Source organism: Elaeis guineensis, chromosome 8, assembly GCF_000442705.2.
Source record: "Elaeis guineensis isolate ETL-2024a chromosome 8, EG11, whole genome shotgun sequence".
In the NCBI taxonomy this organism is placed as follows: Eukaryota; Viridiplantae; Streptophyta; class Magnoliopsida; order Arecales; family Arecaceae; genus Elaeis; species Elaeis guineensis.
Window position 1 is genome coordinate 8,483,367 of NC_026000.2, and position 21,437 is coordinate 8,504,803.

Here is a 21,437-nt window from a genome sequence, read left to right on the forward strand (position 1 = left end):
CAAAATTTGATTGTTATTTCTTCAAGTAGATTAAGATCCACTTGACTGGATTTCAAACATGATCCAATTAAATAAACTTGAAAGATAAGATTTTAATATCAATATCCAAACTTGTCCAGTGTAATTGACTACCTTTAAACTACTTACATAATAAAGCTCATATAATTTAGAGACCCACTAATCTATACATCAACTAATCAAAATACATAATATTATATTATATTATTTAAGCTATAAATTTGTACTACTTGATGAATTGGTTAAAAATCTCTAAATTATGTGATTTTTTTAGAAAAAATTATAGGAACATCCCTTCAACTTTAGTCTAATTTCACTTACATCTTCTGTACTTTAAAAAGTGTCAAATTGATCCTTCTAATTATCAATATATTTTAATATGGTCTAGCCATCTATCTCCGAAATGATGTCACATGACCATTACATGATATCATTATTTTATAAAATGATAAAAATATATTTATCTCCATCTCCTCCCTCCTCTCCAATTGATCTTCTCCTCCTCTATCGCCGGCATCCCTCTTTCTTCCTTCTCCTTCCTCCATCTCTTTCCTCTTCACCTATTTTTTTTCTTCCATGGTGGCTTCCTCCACCTCCATCTGTCCCTTAAAGACGACTCTTTTTCTTTCTCCTCTCCTTCCTCTTCACTTACTTCTTTTTCTCTTCCTCCTCTAAGCTTGTCAATAGACCTTTTCTCTCCATGGTGGCTCCCTCCACCTCTAACTATTTTTTATCAGTGACGCATCCATCTCCCTCTTCTCCTTCCTCATTCATTTTTTTCTTCTCATCCTCCTTCAACTTGCCCATAGCCACTCTCTCCCCTCCTCCACTTCCTCCTCACCCGCTTTTTTTCTCCATCCTCTCCCCTTTCAAGACGTCCATGAGCCATCTCCTCTCTCCTTCTCATCTATTTTTTTCCTCATCCTCCTCCTCCAAGCCACCCATGAGCCAGATCCTTTCTCTCATCCTCTCCTTCCTCTTCATCCACTTCTCCTCCTCATCCTCTTTCTCCTCCAAACCATCCATGAACCATCTTCTCTCTCCTCCTCTCCTTTTTTGTCATCTATTCTTTCTCATTATTCTCCTCCTCCTCCAAGCCGCTCATTAGCCATCTCATCTCTCCTCCTCCCCTTCCTCCTCACCCTCTCTTCCTCTTTCAATCCCATCCATGAAGCCTTCGATGCTTAGTGGTTGGAACTTCCAGTTATCTTGGTAGGAATCTGATATCCGTATTTCCATCTCAGCAAATTATTTTTTTTCCACAAGGGATCGTGATGTCTTTCTATGGGATCTCTACGCATTTCACCGCTCCATCGGAAATTCCCTCTGCCCCTACCGTACTCCAGCTTGGTAGTTTCCACCGCCTGTCCAGGGTTGAGCCCTGGGATTTGACGGCGACTCTGACTCTCCCACTCCAGTCGTTGCTTTTCTTTCTGTTACTTCGAAAGTAGCTGCTTCAGCTTCAGCCACGCGAATTTTCCGTATTTCTTCCAGAGAATCTCCTAATTGTTCCAGAGCAACTAGAAGGAGATTCTTTAACCAGAAAGTCTCAATTAAAAAATATAAAGACAGGTTTCTCTCATGTCATGTACTACAAATTCTCATCGAAAAGAAAAATAGTTGTTTCTTCCTATAAATAAAGAATTCGTTCTCGTATAATCTTGTATCGTATAATCAAATAATAAGTTTCTATTCCTCATCATAGAGATCCAATGAAAAAAAAAGGAAAAAAAGAAGATTTTTGTTTTTTAACAATTTGGGGAATGGAAGCAGAAGTTTTGTTTCTGTTCATTCCTATCACAACAAGGTGGACTTTGCCTAGGATAAGACAGCTAGTTATAACTAATATTGAGTAGTTCAATACATTAATTAATGTGAATCGTTCATCTTAAAAAATTTTCAGTTCTTCGGGCTATGTCAATTCCGATTATCCATAATGTGAATATTCCACCAAAAAGTTTGATTTTAGTTCAAAATGATCAATATGTAGAATCAAAACAAGTGATTGCTGAGATTCGTGCCGGAATTCTCGAGCTCCGCTGTTATCCGCTACATTCAAAAGGGTCTGAGGTTGAATCATATATTTTTTATTTGAATCTGTTATTTCAATGCAAAGCTCCAGAATCTTTTCGATTGCTCGTTCGAGAACTACGATCTTTGGCTCTAGAACTGGACCTTTCTCTTCGTCTCAGGTCGATGGATCTTCTCAATTGGAAGATCTCCCATATGGATAATACACATTCCAGTTGACCGAGCCTAATTCTAATTGTTTTGTTCCGAAGCATCATTCGGAAAAGACAAGAAAATTTCAGGATAACAAACATTATCTAGAATTTTTCTTAGGTCCCTATGAGAATTTAGAAGTCCGACGCTTTGATAGAGCAAAAAATTCCGAATGGAATGATTTTATATAGGGTTTATTGTTTTTGTAATTTCTTCTCTAGCACACTATAGAATTTCCTTTTTTTAGCACACTTTAATGTTCAAAAAAGAATTCGCGGATTCTTTTTGGTAGTAGAATTTATAGAGAGAATACTCATGTTTCTATAATCGATTCGATCCCCAGATCCAATTGGGGACAAACGCCTACGAAAGGATCGCTTGTATTTACGAAAAGGAGCAGCAATGAAGGCGATAATGAATACAGAAGTTGCGGTCAATAAGGTAGAATAAGAAAGAGGAATCTTATGGAAATATCATGGAATAAGATTTGATCTATTCATGGGGATTCCGTAAATATCCCATTCCAAAAATAGAATTCGATCCATGAATTGGGCAAATTACTCACTCATAGAAAAAAAAATAAAGGATCTTGCTATTTGTGTATGTACTCCCGGTAAAAATAGGGGAACTCCTTTTTCTTGTATGTGTTCCTAAGAAAAGGAATTTGTCCATTTCATTATTTTTCGAGGTCTCAAAAAAAGGGCGTGAGTTATATACCTCTTCCTTCATTAGTTGATACTTCAAGGGGGTTACCTAGAATGAAAGAACAAAAATTGATTCATGAAGAGGTATAGGTATAGGTGGATTGCTTAACACATGCAAGCGGAGCTCGAGAATTGATGTGTATTCGAATCATAGGAGCTGGTAATCACCGATATGCTCATATTGGTGACGTTATTGTTGCTGTAATCAAAGAAGCAGTGGGAGAGATGGCTGAGTGGACTAAAGCGGCGGATTGCTAATCCGTTGTACGAGTTATTCGTACCGAGGGTTCGAATCCCTCTCTCTCCGCTTCTTCTTATTACTTGAAGACTTTCGAATTCGAAGGAATTTCGATCTTTTGAAAGGAGTAAGGATCACCGAAGTAATGTCTAAACCCAATGATTTCAGCAATGCAGTTCATCCAACGATAAACCTAATTCGAATTATAGACGCTGCTGTTTTTTTTGCAGCTTTCGTTGTTGCTGGAACTATGTGGTATGGTTCAGCAAGTAGTGTTTTTTAAATTTTTCTTTTTGACTCGTCAATGAATCCACTGCCATCGCATAGTATGGTGCGGCTACAGTTGGTGGGGAACTCGCTTTAGGAAAAAACATATTAGTAGCTTATATGCCATGGGAAGGTTACAATTCTGAAGACGACACAATACATCCGGTCGATTAGAATTGAGAAAATTTTGTCGCTATTGTCACAAGCATACGATTCATGGGGAAATAAAGAAATAGATGGAACGGAACGTGTGCGCGATCTTTCCAATGAAGAGGAAGCATAGCAATTATACTAAATTGTCAATCAAGAAAAAAAAATTTAGAAAAAGCAGGAAAAACTAAAAATATCTTTTTTTTATTCCTCACGTCCAGGATTACGCCCTGGATCATTGGATAAAAATCCGAAGATGAAGAGAGAATCCCTAAAATATTTTCCGTGTAATCGTGTTCGTACAGCAGTATCTACAACTCCTTTGCGGGCTCCGTAGCAGGAAATTATATATTCTGTCAAAGAAAGATATAGAACACTCATATCGATAAAATGATTTGAACCATTTATTAAAAAAATGGGCATCTTGCTCTTTTTTCCAATGCCGAATCTGTCTAGATATCATCATATACATCTAGAAAGCCGTATGCTTTCAGAACAGGTCCGAGTCAAATAGCAATGATTCGAAGCACTTCTTTTTACATTACACTATTTCGGAAACCTAAGGACTCCTATAAGTAAAGTAATGCAACTATGAATCTCATGGAGAGTTCGATCCTGGCTCAGGATGAACGCTGGCGGCATGCTTAACACATGCAAGTCGGACGGGAGGTACGAGAATTTTACTAAAATAGTTAATCGTGGGAGGTACCAAGAATACCCTCGGTACGAATAACTCGTACAACGGATTAGCAATCCGCCGCTTTAGTCCACTCAGCCATCTCTCCCCATCCCCAAAGATCGTAGTTCTCGAACGAGCAATCGAAAAGATTCTGGAGCATCCTCGGGGTTAGGTACTGTTCCTCCAACGATTGTAGCACCAAGTGCTTGGTATAAATAACTCACTTCTTGGTCTTCGACCCCCCCAATAGCTCGCTAATTGATCTTTACGGTGCTTTCTCTATCAATTCGATCCTTTATCCATAGAATATATAGGCCGTATCTATTTCTTCCTATTTCTACATCGCTTTCTTCCTCACTTTCTCCCCTTTCTTCCATTTCTGAGGTTTCTTTCAGTTTCTTAGTGACAATAGGCGACGGCATTCTGCCTAAATAATTTGATCCGGCTCTACCCAAACTTTTTTGGTTCACCCCAACATTACCCACTTGTCCGACTGTTGCTAAGCCCTTCCTATCTGATAGAAAAGGATCCCATGATCCTGAACCGATCTTACCTGGGATCTTCGATTTCTTCCGGAAGCAGATGATTATTCATCTGCTTCTCACGTTCCGTGAATAGCCGGGACATTGAGGAAGATCCAAAAAGGCATTTCGGGAATCGATCTGATTCTATCTCTGTTCGTTCCGTTTGAAGAAAGGATCTGCGCCTGCCTTTATACAGTTAGATACGAAATTATCAATCTTTGAAACAGGGATTAAAGTGGTGGATCTTTTAGCTCCTTATCGCCGTGGAGGAAAAATCGGACTATTTGGCTTTCTTTTCCTCTGGCTACTAAGATGTTTCAGTTCGCCAGGTTGTCTCCCACTCCAGTCGTTGCTTTTCTTTCTGTTACTTCGAAAGTAGCTGCTTGACTCTGACATCTTTACCCTTGGCCATGAACCCCCTTTTGATTTTGGATCGACTTAACTTCTTCTATTTTCGACCCGGTATACCATGAAGTTACAAAAGTTGTACCTGTAAACCAACCTCCTAAAGCGCGCAGCAGGGTTATGAAAACCCACGAGAAGCAACTGGACGAATTGTATGGCTTTTCTGTCGCTTCTTTCAAAGTGCACTGAACTGGCCAATACTTTTAGGAGGGATTACTAGTCTTCCTAATCTTCTATTCGACACAAGAAAAGGGATTTTACACCCTTTTCTTGTGTCGTCTTGTATCGAAATAATAATGATTTTTTCTCTTGTTCGTCAAAGATCCAGGTAATTATATTGAAGCACATAATTGGTTGAAGATCACGAGGCGTTTCGAATTCGAATAAGACCGCTCTTTTGTTTAATTCCTCTAACAGAGGAACAAATAGTCAATTTTGAAAGAACTTATTGTCAGCCTCTTTCAGATATGAATCTATCTGATTCAGAAGGGAAGAACTTGTATCAGTATCTCAGTTTCAATTCAATTCGGAGTTTTTAGTTATTTCGACCCGATAGATCTTAATCAGATAGATCTTAATGATAAAATCTTAATGAAATAAAATGATAAAAAAATTAAGTAAAGTGTGGAAACCACAGGACTAGAAGGAGTAGGATTGATTCTCATAATTATAATAAAGTGAAATATGTCGAAATTTTTTTTGGAATAGTGCCATGTCAAATCGAAAATAAATGTCCGATAGCAAGTTGATCGGTATTGAACCTCGACAAAAATCTGGTGAATCTAAGATCGAATTTTGGGGAACAGAAATGGAAATGTGTATCCAGATCTAGGGCAGAATCCACGAAATCATAGCATAATCTTTCATTTTTGCTTGCTATACGTATGCAAGATATGTTTGGGGGTAAAAGCTACTAAGAAATAGTATTCTCGTGAAAATGTTGAAGACAATTACGCGAGATCAGACATTAAAAAACAGTTGAACAATGAAAATAGATGGCGAGTGCCTGATCGAATTGATCAGGTCGTGTAGGAACAAGGTTCAAATCTCTCGGTCTGTTAGGATGCCTCAGCTGCATACATCACTGCACTTCCACTTGACACCTATATTGGATCAAATGACAAAGACATTGTTGAGAAAGAGATGGCTTTTCCCGGATGAAATGAAACATTTGATTCATGTAACTTGCGCCAAAGATCTTCCATTTCCGAAGGAACTGGAGCTACATTTCTTTTCAATTTCCATTCAAGAGTTCCTATGTGTTTCCACGCCCTTTTTTTGAGACCTCGAAAAATAATGAAATGGACAAATTCCTTTTCTTAGGAACACATACTGCCAGATCTTACTTATGAATTAAGAATGTTCCTTTACTCTCTCTCTTGAGCGCTTTCTGGTGAAATGAACCAATTCACCATTGAGTTCGATTTTTTCTAGTTTCAAAAGTAATAAAACCAGTTGTTGCTGATACCTCCTTCTCGGTTCCTTCTTCCATAACCCGAGCTCGGAGAAGGAAGAGAGAAGAGGCCCTCTTCCCCGACAAGTTTGCTTGCTCACTAGAAGAGTAAAGCGAGAGCAGCTAGTTCTTAATAACCGTTATTTCACGTAAAATACCATTTATGGGTATTTCAATCGAAATACCAAAACAGGGCATTAGTTCTTTATCTCGTTCTACTCTTGAATGGAAATTGAAAAGAAATGTAGCTCCAGTTCCTTCGGAAATGGAAGATCTTTGGCGCAAGAAGAAGGGCTCGGTGTCATTATGTTAATAAAAAATGGCTTGGTGGTATGTTAACGAATTGGTCCACTACGGAAACCTCCAGGAATTCCTTCTAGAGCCTGTTGAATAATTTTTATAGATTCCCCCATTTCACCTATTCGTACTAAATAACGAGCTAATGAATCTCCTTCTTTTTGCCATTGGACTTCCCAATCGAATTCATTGTAACACTCATAATGATCAACCTTACGAAGATCCCATGAGGGTCCAACTCCATTGCATTGCCAGAATCCATGTTGTATATTTGAAGCAGGTTGACCTCCTTGCTTCTCTCATGGTACAACCCTCTTCCCGCTGAGCCCCCTTTCTCCTCGGTCCACAGAGACAAAATGCCTTTTCTTGTGTCGTCTTGTATCGAAATAATAATGATTTTTTCTCTTGTTCGTCAAAGATTGCTAAAATATCGGTATTAAACCCGAAACTCCCGACGGATGGCCAGTGACCCAAGGAAAGGAAAGAATCGGTTCCATTTTTCATATGCTCTCCTCTTATAGATAGGACTAGATTAACGAAAATGTGCAAAAGCTCTATTTGCCTCTGCCATTCTATGAGTCTCTTCCTTTTTGCGATATCTTGAGCGGTTACGTATCTAGGCCCCCTGACGCAGATGGATTCTCATGGTTTTCGGTGAAAAAGAATAGAATACTAGGAGATGGGAAATGAAATGGGGTGGGCTAGCTACTCTTTCCGCTGACCGGTAGGTAGCAGTAGCAGCAATGGGGTATCCCAATTCCACAGTCTATGTGGAGACTAAAGAGTAGGGAGTTTTTGGTACTAATTTCTTTTTCTATTGATTCTTTTCCGATCGAGATGTATGGATCCATGGATCTATGTTCTATGAGGAACTACTGAACTCAATCACTTGCTGCCGTTACTCAACAGTTTTCTGTTGAGGTCTATCCCGTAGAGGTACTCAAATTGGATCAGTGATCGATTTCTAGGTTTCATCGTAAACCTAATTGGTTACTTCCAAAGAACTCATTTGATCTCCTGATATCAATCAAATCAGAATCTTTCTTCGTATATAAAGACAGGTTTTGCTATGACTTTTTACTATCGTCCAACCGTTACAGAAGCTTTTGGTTATTCAACTTAGATGAAATCTTAGATGAAATAGTAATAGTTCCGTTCATTGGTATACTACGAAATTGTAATGAAATCCAATCTGAGCCCGCTTAGCTCAGAGGTTAGAGCATCGCATTTGTAATGCGATGGTCATCGGTTCGATTCCGATAGCTGGCTTTTTTTTCATACGGATACTACCAGGAGATAGAGTAAAAATTGAAGTAAGTCGTTATGATTCAACCAGAGGACGTATAATTTATAGACTTCGCAAAGATTTCTCCTCGGATCCATTTGTGAAAGAGTAAGTCTCCTTCGTTTCGGAAGTTGTTTCTACATCGCTTTCTTCCTCACTTTCTCCCCTTTCTTCCATTTCTGAGGTTTCTTTCAGACACCTTGCTGGGATTGTAGTTCAATCGGTCAGAGCTGAGTTAAAAGGGCCCGTTTTATTCAATTCATGAATTTTCATTAAGATTCATTATCTGCTTCTATTTCTGCTTCTATTTCTGCTTCTATTTCTAGCGGAGGTAGGATGGGCAGTTGGTCAGATCTAGTATGGATCGTACATGGACGATAGTTGGAGTCGGCGGCTCTCCTAGGGTTCCCTCATCTGGGATCCCGCATACGAAACAGAAAGACTTATATTGGAACTATATAAATGCAGTGAACCGCAATCAAATCAATCATTGATAAGAACTAATAATCCAACCAAGTTTCAGTTAAATTAATCATTTTGACTGACTGTTTTTACGTAGATAATAAGTAAAAAAGCAGTAGGAACTAGCTTTCTCCAGACCTCCGGGAAAAGCATGAAAAAAAAGGCTCGAATGGTACTATTACCCATCAGAGCCACCGTTAACCATTGGTCGTTGAGGCGTATTCTCAAAAGACGGTGCCGAGTGGAAGGGCCGTCGCTCAACGGATAAAAGTTACTCTAGGGATAACAGGCTGATCTTCCGAGTATCTTATCTGTTGATACGAAGTATTCCGGCGATCCCCACGATCCGAGTCCGAGCTGTTGGAATTGGAATAGGTTCGGCAGGTCTTAGTTACTCTTCGGGACGGAGTGGAAGAAGGGAGGAGATTCTCGAACGAAGAAAAGGATCCAATTACTTCGAAAGAATTGAACGAGGAGCCATATGAGCTAGGAGGAAATAGCATTTACAGCCTCTACTCGTGTCCTAGCTCGTCTGAGAGCTAGACATGGAGTAACTCCCGATATAGCAGTAAAAGCAAGACGTGTAGGCGGATCGACTCATCAAGTTCCTATTGAAGTAGGATCTACAGCCAGGAGGTTTGAACCTATCGGGTTAACCATTTTTTTATCATTTTTTTTCATTAAGATTTTATCATTAAGATCTATCTGATTAAGATCTATCGGGTCGAAATAACTAAAAACTCCGAATTGAAATGGTAATATTACTGAATCGTCAGAACTATTTCGATATCTCATTTTGAGTTTCTACCCATAATGGAGTTTTTTTTTTTACTTTACGCGGAATTCCTAACTAAAATAGATATGTACAATGAACCGATAGATGAGATTTTCCTGTCCCTAAATTCGGTCGTTGTGGGCGGACTCTATTATGGATTTCTGACCACATTCTCCATAGGGCCCTCTTCTCTCTTCCTTCTCCGAGCTCGGGTTATGGAAGAAGGGGTTAGCAGCCTTATCGGCCCCTCTTATGGAATTGCTAAAGAAAAAGGTGGAGTACAAATGGGAAGAGGTCCATCGACAAGATACAATTGTGAAATATTGGATCTTCTATTATTTAAATCGTGTATCTCCTTCACTTGTAGTTATTTATCATTCAATGAATGAACCGCTACTACAAGCAGTACTACACCTTTGATCGTGAAATATCGATTGCTTGTTGAACCCCGTGAATCACGTGAAAGTAGGATACTCCAAATTCGGGGGTCAAAGAGTTTCATAAAACGTTCTTGGTGGAAAAAAATGTGAGTGAAAGATCCCACTATGCCGATAATTATGGTCTTTTTTCACGAAAAGCAGACATGAGATAACAAATCAAGTCTTTCCCTAAGATTTCGAATAGCTGTCCTGTTCAAAGATTGATTCATTCGGATCGACATGAGGGTCCAACTCCATTGCATTGCCAGATTCAATATAGTCTAGGAAACATTAGAATCGATGAAAAAAAACTCGTTTAAATTCATATTTGAATCTTCATTCAATAAAATAATCCTTAGTTAGGAGATTTGAACCGCAATGACCTCTTTCTCTCTCTAATCGGGAGAGATTTTTGAAAATAGATGAAAAAGCCTATCTTTGGACTCTTTCAATCTGTACTAAGGGTAGGTTGATAACCCACTGCGGAAGGCATTCTCCCTAATAAGGCGGATACTTCTGATCCTGCTTGGACGAAACGAAAAATATTGTCGATGAATAGAAGCACGTCTTGTTCATTAACATCCCGGAAATATTCCGCCATGGTTAGGGCAGTTAAACCAACTCTCATACGAGCTCCCGGCGGTTCATTCTTACGGGTCAGTGGAATCTTTATGCTCAAAACCCTGATTCGAGTAGTCATTTATTTGGTACTTCCCAAGGAGCCGGAACTGCCTTCCGTTTCATCTATTTTTTCCGGATCTTCCTGTTCTTCCGAACAAAGGGAAGGGTCTTCTTCGGCGGATCCCTCTTGTTCCTGTTTAGTCTCCTTCCTTTTAAGCATCCATGGCTGAATGGTTAAAGCGCCCAACTCATAATTGGCAAATTCGTAGGTTCAATTCCTGCTGGATGCACACCAAACACACATAGAGTTAATGGTATTTCATAACTAATAGATTGAGCAGCAGCTCGTAAACCACCTGAAAAAGAATATTTATTATTCGATCCATATCCTGACATAAGAAGCCCAGTAGGGGCGATACTTGAAATGGTGATCCATAAAAAAACACCTATACTGAGATCCATTTGTGTTCGTAAAGAGTCACATATCGTACCATATTACACTAAATAAATATCGTACCATTATTTAACGTAGCCTTGAGTACTACGGGTTTCTCCGGCCACAGGTGGTTGGCTAAGGGGGAGGCCTCTTAGTTCAGAAACGAGGGGGCAGGAAAACCTCCTATGTTCTATGAAGAAGAAGAAGAGGGGAAGAGGATGTGCGGGTCCTTTGTTCTCATGGAAAAAAAAAGAAAAAAGAAAAGAGAAAAAAAAGAAAAGAAAAAGAAAAAGAAGAAGAAGAAGAAGAAAAATAGAAAAATAATAAATAGACACTCTCTCCTCTCTCTCTCCCCCTCTTTTCTCTTCTTTCTAAAATTTTTCTTTCTCTCTCTAGTCTCTCTCTCTATTTTCTCTCTCTAGATTATTTCTCTCTCCTAAGATTTTTAGAACTTTGAGAAGAATGATGTTGAACTGAAATTGATCCTAGTGATAGATTTTGATCTGTGATCATCAGACAGTATACCGGCATCTACTTTGATTAGATCAGGTACTTTTAGGATTTTATTTCTTATGATTTTATTAAATTATCTACATAATAATTTCAGCATGATTTGATCCGATCAATCGGATTTGTTGAATCATATCGTCAGAAGAGTCCAAGATGAATTTTCTCTCTCTAAAATTTTTTTTCTCTAAAATTATTTCTCTCTCTAAAAAGATTAGTCAATGAAAATTTTTTTTTAATATTTCTAATCTGATGAAGAATTCTGATCCATAATTATCGGACAGTGTGCTGGCACTCATCTTGATCAGATCGGATATTTCTTAATTTGATCATCCATGATTTTGATTTAACCATGACTTGATTAGATTATTTTGATCACACCAATCGAGATGTTGGACTATGACATCTGATTAATTTGGATTGTACCTCATAAATGAGGGGACAGTGTGCTGGCACTCATCTTGATCTGAATAATTCTGATCCATAATTATCGGACAGTGTGCTGGCACTCATCTTGATCAGATCGGATATTTCTTAATTTGATCATCCATGATTTTGATTTAACCATGACTTGATTAGATTATTTTGATCACACCAATCGAGATGTTGGACTATGACATCTGATTAATTTGGATTGTACCTCATAATCAGAAAGATCTCTTCCATTTAGCAGCACCTTAGGATGGCATAGCCTTAACGTTAATGGCGAGGTTCAAATCAAAAGTAGCTCTAGTCTATGGTCAAATGAATGAACCGCCGGGAGCTCGTATGAGAGTTGGTTTAACTAAGGGATCATCGTACATCGTGAATAACCAAATTCCAATTGAAATGAAATCTTTAGGAGGAATCAATGAAAGGACATCAATTCAAATCCTGGAATCCATAATAAAGAATAATTAGGATTCATTAAAAAAAAAGAAAGAAAATCAATGGTCCACATAGTACTTTTTTTTGATCGAAAAATCAATCTGATTGATTTCGTACCCTTCGCTCGATGAGAAAATGGGTCAGATTCTACAGGATCAACAAACCTGGTCGGAAGAGTCCTCCTAATATTCTGGTCTTATATCAGTTTCGATGTTTTTGAATATAAACAGAAAAGAGAGGGTAGGCTCGACATGCCAACTATTAAACAACTTATTAGAAACACAAGACAGCCAATAAGAAATGTCACGAAATCTCCCGCTCTTAGAGGATGTCTATTCGATACTGGTAGGAGAAGAACCCGACTCGGTATTGTTAAAAAAAGAGGGTAAGCAGAACCTTTTACTTTTTTTCATCATGTGGGAGTTAGAATTAATTCCTGTTTACTTACTTTTATCCATGTGGGGAGGAAAAAAACGTCTCTACTCGGCTACAAAGTTTATTTTGTACACGGCAGGGGGTTCTATTTTTCTCTTAATAGGAGTTCTTGTTGGTCCCGAGGGACGGAGGAGGCTAGGTTAGCCGAAAGATGGTTATCGGTTCAAGGACGCAAGGTGACCCTGCTTTTTCAGGGTAATAGCTATGAATAGTTATCGACTCCCGGGAAAGGGTAGAAGAATGGGACCTATTATGGGACATACAATGCATTACAGACGTATGATCATTACGCTTCAACCGGGTTATTCTATTCCACCTCTTATAGAGAAAAGAACTTAAAGAATATTACCCCGTGAAATAGTAAGAGGAATGATAGCTATCCTTAGGCCATACAATCAGTTCTTTTTCCCGAATTTGACTTTTAGCAATCCCTATGTTAGAAGCAACATGTTGTCTGATTAGACCACGAATTAAAAATGTTTGGAAAAGCTCTATTGCTATTTCTCGAGGTAATCCACATTGATGTAATGAAACTAGAATTCTTATCGATACTGGAACTCATAGGGAAGAAAATGGATTTATGGATGGATCAACAGATATATATCTCTATGACTAAATCCCACAAAACAATTTGTAAATAAAGTGAATTAAAATAGAAAAAAATCTTTCTTTTTTCCATATGGGTTGCCCGGGACTCGAACCCGGAACTAGTCCATTCGCTCCGGTATAAATAGTAACTATCTGTTCTTCCACCGTGAGAGGGTCTGATTGGGATTGTTTAAGCAACTCACGTAATCGTTGACCTCTTGCCAATTGATTCTGAGTAGCTTTATCGAGATCAGAAGAGAGAGAGGGATTCGAACCCTCGATAGTTCGTTGTTCAGAACTATACCGGTTTTCAAGACCGGAGCTATCAACCACTCGGCCATCTCTCCCAGAGGTAATCTTCTCCAACTTATTGTCTACCCCTCCCTCCGGTATCCGCTGCCCGACCTTTATTGTTCGTTCGCTCCTGACCGGTGTCCCCTCCCGGATGGTCGAGTTCACGAAATACTTTTTCTTGGGTAAAGGAACAGATGACTCAATCGATTTCTGTATCGATCATGATATATGTAATAACTCGGGCATCTATTTCAAATGCATATCTCCTATTCAACTACTTCAACCATTTCCGAACACCTCATATCATTTCCAAGGCATACGATAGTTCGATTATCTATGGACGATTTCTCGCCCAATGCCCCTTAAAATGGGTTTCGAAGATACAAATGCTAGTTCTTTTTATGAGGCACAAGCAGGCGAATTTATCCTGGAAGCGGAAGAACTACTGAAATTACGAAGCCAATAATGGAAACACCTTATAAGGAATTTGAGGAATTTTCTATTGATCTATTGAATAACATACAGTTATGCATAGACAAGGAACAAAAAAAGAAGAAAAGAATTATGTAGTATTTCGGTACCCATCGAGACTGCGTTGCTGTGCCAGAGGAAGGATAGCTATACTGATTCGGTTTTCACTTGACTGTCTACTTAGACCGATAAATCCAAGTAAAATTGCTATATCCTCGATTCAAAAAGGAGAGATAAATCTGGGTGGAATGCTAATTCATAAAGATCCAACTCTTAGAGAGTCACGGGTATCTGACATATTCATACCTAAGGATTTTCCACAAAGTGGTGACGAAACGTATAACTTGTACTTTTCCAAATTCAGGAATAGCAATGAAGCCTTTTTTAGGCCTATCCATAATACGAATTAGAGTCCAGTTACTCTGTTTCATCTAGAACAGAACGTAAAAATATTCCTTGACTTGAATAGACAGGATGCATTTCAGACACAATACAAATAAAATTCAATCCCTTTTTATTTCGGAATTTCGCTGTTAATGAGAATAGTAATTCGCTCTTCTTAACAATAGGTCCTGGAGATTTCTTGGTTCATCATGCTATTGCTCTAGGTTTGCATGAGATAGATAATAGAAGGCTTGTTATTTAACAGTATAACATGTCTTATATGCCAATGTCAACCAATCTCAACAGATATATATCTCTATGACTAAATCCCACAAAACAATTTGTAAATAAAGTGAATTAAAATAGAAAAAAATCTTTCTTTTTTCCATATGGGTTGCCCGGGACTCGAACCCGGAACTAGTCGGATGTCTGATTGGGATTGTTTAAGTAACTCACGTAATCGTTGACCTCTTGCCAATTGATTCTGAGTAGCTTTCATGTTCCAATTGAACACTTTCCATTTATGATCAAAGGGGAAGATTATTCTTTTTACCAAACATATGCGGATCAAATCACGATTTTATAATAAGAACAAGAAATCTTTCTCGATCAATCCCTTTGCCCCTCATTCTTCGAGAATCAGAAAGATCTCTTTCGAGTTTGAATACTTCTGGTTCATAATTATGGATATTCTAGTACTACGTTATTCTAGTACTACGTTGCTTTCTACGGATATGGACAGTTCCAATAAGATTTCATTCTTGAAAAAAAATCCATTTTTTGATTTATTTCATCTATTCCATGACCGGAACAAAGGGGGATACACGTTACACCACGATTTTGAATCAGAAGTCCAGAGGTTAATCGTACTCTGGCAACTTTACGTAAGGCAGAGTTTGGTTTTTTGGGGGTGATAGTGGAAAAGTTGACAGATAAGTCACCCTTACTGTCACTCTACAGAACCGTACATGAGATTTTCTCTTATTTTGATCAATAATTAGTTTTATCTTTTTTCCCACCTTCAGACGAATGAAACATAGATATTCCCCTATATCGTTAGAATTTTCTGAAAGGTAACTATCTCGGTTTCATATATGAAATTCATATAGGTCAAAAAAATTGAAAAATTGGATCTATGTCCAACGGATCACACCCACCAAGAAAAAGTATTTTGTTTCGGTTCGGTCCGTAGTCTCCATATTTTTTGCAAGATTCTATGATATTGATATGGTAAGCCCCCCCTCCTATTAGACTGGAGAAAAGAAAACGGATTGAACTGGCTTACTCGATGTCTAGCCCAATCGCTCGCTTAGAAAAAGAAAATTTGACTGACAAGTTAAATTTGGGGAATGGAATCTTTCAACCCATTTGAACCTATAATTAGCTTTTCGGGAAATAAAACGGGCCCTTTTAACTCAGCGGTAGAGTAACGCCATGGTAAGGCGTAAGTCATCGGTTCAAATCCGATAAAGGGCTTTTTCCACTGCCTCCATTATGTTGTTGCTAGCAAATACCGCTGTTTTTAGTTTTGGATCTTCCAAATCATTCCCGCAGTAGATCCGGAAAATCAGCACTTTTCCAAATCCAGAAAACAGACGAGATTCTAGGATTATTCCTTGGGACAAATACTTTTATGCATACTTTCTCCTCTATGCCGACCTCCATAACCCCACCCCCTCTCTCCATGGTGAATCTCTCTATCTCCATTTCTTTCTCATTGGCAACCTATTTCATATGAGCAAGGGCATTTCCATCCATTAAAAGAAAAAGCTAACATCGTTTATTGATAAGTAAACAATTAGACCATATTGTAACATATCGATAACTAGAAGAAATAGTTTGATATTTTTTAAAGTACAGAAGGTGTAAGTAAAATTAGACTAAAGTTTAGAAGATATTCTTATAATTTTTTTTTTCTTATTTGTATATATGTTAAAAATAATATATCATATTTATTTGTTTATACCATCAATGTTAGTCCTAAAATCTTTTGATTTCATCGGATCAATTGACCATATTCTCTTCAAATATATTAAATAGAATTTGAGCCCACCTTACAATTTTTTCTATTTACAAGAAATAAAAAAATAACATATATCCCCTCTATTGGATGAAAAAGATATGCCAACAATATCTCTAAACACTAATTAATATAAGCTTTGCTTAAATCATTTTTTTAGTGGCAATCATTTTGTTCATAGCTCCAAGAAAGAGAGCAAACTAGCATTGCTGGTGGGGTATGTGTGCCATTTAACATCTTCAAAATGATAATTTTATCATACTTACAATATACTTTAAAGATAAAGTGAAAATAAATATGGCAAAATAATCAAAAAAAAGATGAAATTATCTATAAAATTTGATTTAATTTTTTTAAAAAAATATCAAATCTCTTGCAACTATCAATGAATCCATGTATACATCTATATATTTAAGATTGTACCCAAACATATAATTTATATTTTACCCTGGTGCATCAACTTCCCTGGTAAACTTGTCTACCTTACACGTGATTCTTCGCCCAAAATTGTTCCATATTTGTCCATATATAAATAACAAAAACATTAGAAAAACTTTTTAATGAAGTGGAGTATCGTAACCATCAATATGCATTTGTGCATGGGTGGAAATATCAATATTCTCACTAAAATTCAAAATTATCTTTTCAGAATTAGAACACAAATTTTTGGAACATTTCCACCTACGGTCCTGATCTTACTACCGTACTCAAAAACTGCCACATGCAAGTTTCTTGAGGCACTCAAGATATACACCATATATTGATAAGAATACATCTCAAGTATCTCCCCTCATTCTTAAGAGAGGAATATGCGGGGCGACATCAAACATAGGGTGCACTTATCATCGGAGCCACCAAGTCTTTCTCCCCACGTGATCCCGCACCATTCATATCTTCCATCACACGCACAGCACGTGCCCATTTCTATTTCCCAATGGCCACGTCCTCGTTCGCATGCCGTCGTCGGACCGAGAGGAAGACGGCACCTGCGAGAGCCGAAGCCCTGAACGAGGATAGAATGTCCAAAACACCCCTACTCCCCAACGTAATAACGAAGCCAGCTCAAACTTGCCCTCGTGGGAAATAATAATTATGTTGACCACCAAATGACCAGGCCACCAATTTTATTCCTTAATTAATTAATCATTGCCCTTTTTTTGGGGATAAAATTAATCGTTGCCGGTTGATTTGTTGGACTGCCCAAATCAATCTTTTCCCTCCTCTTTTTTTTTTCCCCAAGTTGATTTGCCAATTACTCTTTCATCCATGATAAGTTAAACCCATAAAAAAAATAATATATTAACTCATAGCCACCAATAGAACCATCCCAAAATCCAACATGTTCCGTTTAAGCAACATATGCATGGCTCTTGAAATGCAACTTGATGAGAAGATATATGATTCAGGATTGGAATCATATATCATATATTAGTTGACCTGTATTCTTAATAAAAAATATAATAATTTTAAAATAATAAATTTAAAAATAATCATCAATTTTTATGCTATTCAAATTTTTAAAAAAAAATGATAATATTATATATATATAATGTATTATTTTTTGAGACACTAACTGCATTATTGCATTACATTGAGAAGGATATTACAAAATATAAAAAATATATGAGATATTAAGAAATTATTTCAACAGAACAGCAAGCTAAATAAGATAAATTGTATGACAACGAAGAACTAACACAAAAAACTCCAAAACAAAATCACTAACATTGATCCAACCAAAAACTCCACTATATAGATATGAGAATATAGGCAATCCTTGAAATAGAGTAAAGGATACTCTAAAGCAATAATAGTGTAATAGTTCATTGCAATGATTTGCTTAAAAAAATAGCATCACCCAACCACCATGGGACCTAAAAAATATTAGATGCAGCAGCCTTCACCCTATATGGAAAAGAAGTTGTTCCATAGTTTGAACCTATAGCAGTTAGATGAGCTCTTTTCTTGAATAATACAAAAAAAAAACTTTTTTACCAAAATATATTCAAACCAAACTTATTTACCAAAATGATGTGAGAGGGAAAAACGCCATTTTGAATGGCGTTTTTTCCCCTGCCACGTCACCCCCCATTTCCACGGTGGCATCGTCCCAAAAAAAAAAAAAAAAAAAGAAACGCCATTTGGAATGGCGCTTTTAAAAACGCCATTCCAAATGGCGTTTTCCAATTTTCCCACCCAAAAATAAAAGAAAAAATCGTGGGAAAATGAAAAATTATGTTTTTTAAAATTTGAAATTAGTAAATAAATTAAAAATTTTAATTTTGATTGAATTTTAAAATATAAAGATTTGAATTTGTAATTCATTAAAAAAATTAATTTAGATTTTTTATTTCAAAATTTTTTTAAAAGATGTCCAAAAAAATCTTAAGAAATTAAAAAAAAATTATCATAGAAAATAAAAAAAGAGAAAAAAATATGAAAGAAATAAAAATTTGAAATTAAATTGAAAAACATCATTCGAAATACTTGTCTTCAAAATTTTTAAGAAAATTAAAAATTATAAAATTTTTAAAAAATAAAAAAAAAGAATTATAATGTAAAAATAAAAAAGAATAAAATTTTAAAGATAAATTGAAATTAAAATATTATTTCAAATTACTTTCTCAAATAAAAAATAATAAATTAAAAAAAGATTCAAAAAAATTTTAAAAATAGGCTAAAAAAATTTTATAAAAATAAAATAAGTCTTTAAAAACGCCATTTTGTAAATTGAACTTTAGAAAAAAATAATAATTTTTTAATTAAAGAAAAAGAATACGTAATAGAATGCTAAAAAGAAAAAAATGGAAGAGAAATGAAATTATAATTTCAAATGATAACTATTTTAAAATAAATAAAAAAAAGTATCATAGGAAAATAAAAAAATAACAATAAAATAAGAATTATAATTATAAATTTTAAAGAAATTTAATTTTAATTTAAATTAAAAATTATCATTTAAATTATTATTTTCATTATTTCATTTAAATTATCATTTAAATTAATTTAATTTATATTATGTATTTGTAATCTTTTAATAAATAAATTAAATGATATAATGAAAATAATAATTTAAATGATAATTTTTAATTTAAATTAAAATTAAATTTCTTTAAAATTTATAATTATAATTCTTATTTTATTGTTATTTTTTTATTTTCCTATGATACTTTTTTTATTTATTTTAAAATAGTTATCATTTGAAATTATAATTTCATTTCTCTTCCATTTTTTTCTTTTTAGCATTCTATTACGTATTCTTTTTCTTTAATTAAAAAATTATTATTTTTTTTAAAGTTCAATTTACAAAATGGCATTTTTAAAGACTTATTTTATTTTTATAAAATTTTTTTAGCCTATTTTTAAAATTTTTTTGAATCTTTTTTTAATTTATTATTTTTTATTTGAGAAAGTAATTTGAAATAATATTTTAATTTCAATTTATCTTTAAAATTTTATTCTTTTTTATTTTTACATTATAATTCTTTTTTTTTATTTTTTAAAAATTTTATAATTTTTAATTTTCTTAAAAATTTTGAAGACAAGTATTTCGAATGATGTTTTTCAATTTAATTTTAAATTTTTATTTCTTTCATATTTTTTTCTCTTTTTTTATTTTCTATGATAATTTTTTTTTAATTTCTTAAGATTTTTTTGGACATCTTTTAAAAAAAATTTGAAATAAAAAATCTAAATTAATTTTTTTAATGAATTACAAATTCAAATCTTTATATTTTAAAATTCAATCAAAATTAAAATTTTTAATTTATTTACTAATTTCAAATTTTAAAAAACATAATTTTTTATTTTCCCACGATTTTTTCCTTTATTTTTGGATGGGAAAATTGGAAAACGCCATTTGGAATGGCGTTTTTAAAAGCGCCATTCCAAATGGCGTTTTTAAAAGCGCTATTTGGAATGGCGTTTCTTCTTTTTTTTTTTTTTTTGGGACGATGCCACCGTGGAAATGGGGGGTGACGTGGCAGGGGAAAAAACGCCATTCAAAATGGCGTTTTTCCCTCTCACATCATTTTGGTAAATAAGTTTGGTTTGAATATATTTTGGTAAAAAAGTTTTTTTTTTGTATTATTCGAGAAAAGAGCTCGCAGTTAGATCATAATGAAACAGTTTTTTTTATCATTGTACCAGATTTCAAATAATTTATTCTTGCAAATCAGGTAATATAATAGTTACTAAAAGAAATAGAAAATACAGTATAAATTTAATCCATAATATCTATTTTTAAAGCATATGAACTAATATTTATAGGCTATTTATGCAAAATTTCTAGTTCAAAAAAAATATTGAAAAGTATAATTTGGTCAAATATCATATAACTCGTTCCCAGGGAAAAAAAAGAAAAGAGAAGAAAAGAAAAAATAATATAGTTTCCAATGCAGGTTTTCGATCAAAATTGCCTAAATCAAGACAGGATAAAGTTTTATTTTAACTTTAATACGAAGATAGATAGATCTGTTCAAGTGCGGGCCATTGCTGACGGCTAAATTAGGTGCCAACAGGAAAGCCATTCGGCCTGCGGTCCCACCGCTTCCAACCGTGTGATCATGACGCTGATCTAATGGCATTTTGGAACTAGATGTAGCCAAGGTGACAGAGACATCACACCCAAAAGCAGTGTGCGGTACTCACAACATCATCGCTGCAGCCAGGTGGGCATTTCGGTCACATGAAATTTTTTTTAAAAAAAAAACTAAGTGAGATTCCCACAATTTCTTCCACCAACAAATAGCTCGCAAGTCACAACCGGCAGCGAGGTTTAAATGGACGGTTTCCATGGCAGGAATCAAAAAGGAAGCAAATATTAAAAGGAAAATATGAGGCATGAGATGTAGCTAGAGGCCAAGGGAAGGACAAGCAAACGACAAGTGTGAGAGTTAAAAAGGCGTGCCTTTCT

General features: G+C 35.5%; 3 non-coding genes across 3 annotated transcripts; all 3 read left to right on the forward strand.

Moving 5' to 3' along the window:
• Positions 1 to 3,164: 3,164 nt before the first annotated feature.
• Positions 3,165 to 3,252, forward strand: TRNAS-GCU (transfer RNA serine (anticodon GCU)). The gene has a single exon. It is a non-coding gene; the product is annotated as a tRNA-Ser (tRNA).
• A 4,902-nt stretch (positions 3,253 to 8,154) lies between these two features.
• On the forward strand, positions 8,155 to 8,227 carry TRNAT-UGU (transfer RNA threonine (anticodon UGU)). The gene has a single exon. It is a non-coding gene; the product is annotated as a tRNA-Thr (tRNA).
• Positions 8,228 to 15,906: 7,679 nt separating this feature from the next.
• On the forward strand, positions 15,907 to 15,978 carry TRNAT-GGU (transfer RNA threonine (anticodon GGU)). The gene has a single exon. It is a non-coding gene; the product is annotated as a tRNA-Thr (tRNA).
• Positions 15,979 to 21,437: the final 5,459 nt, after the last annotated feature.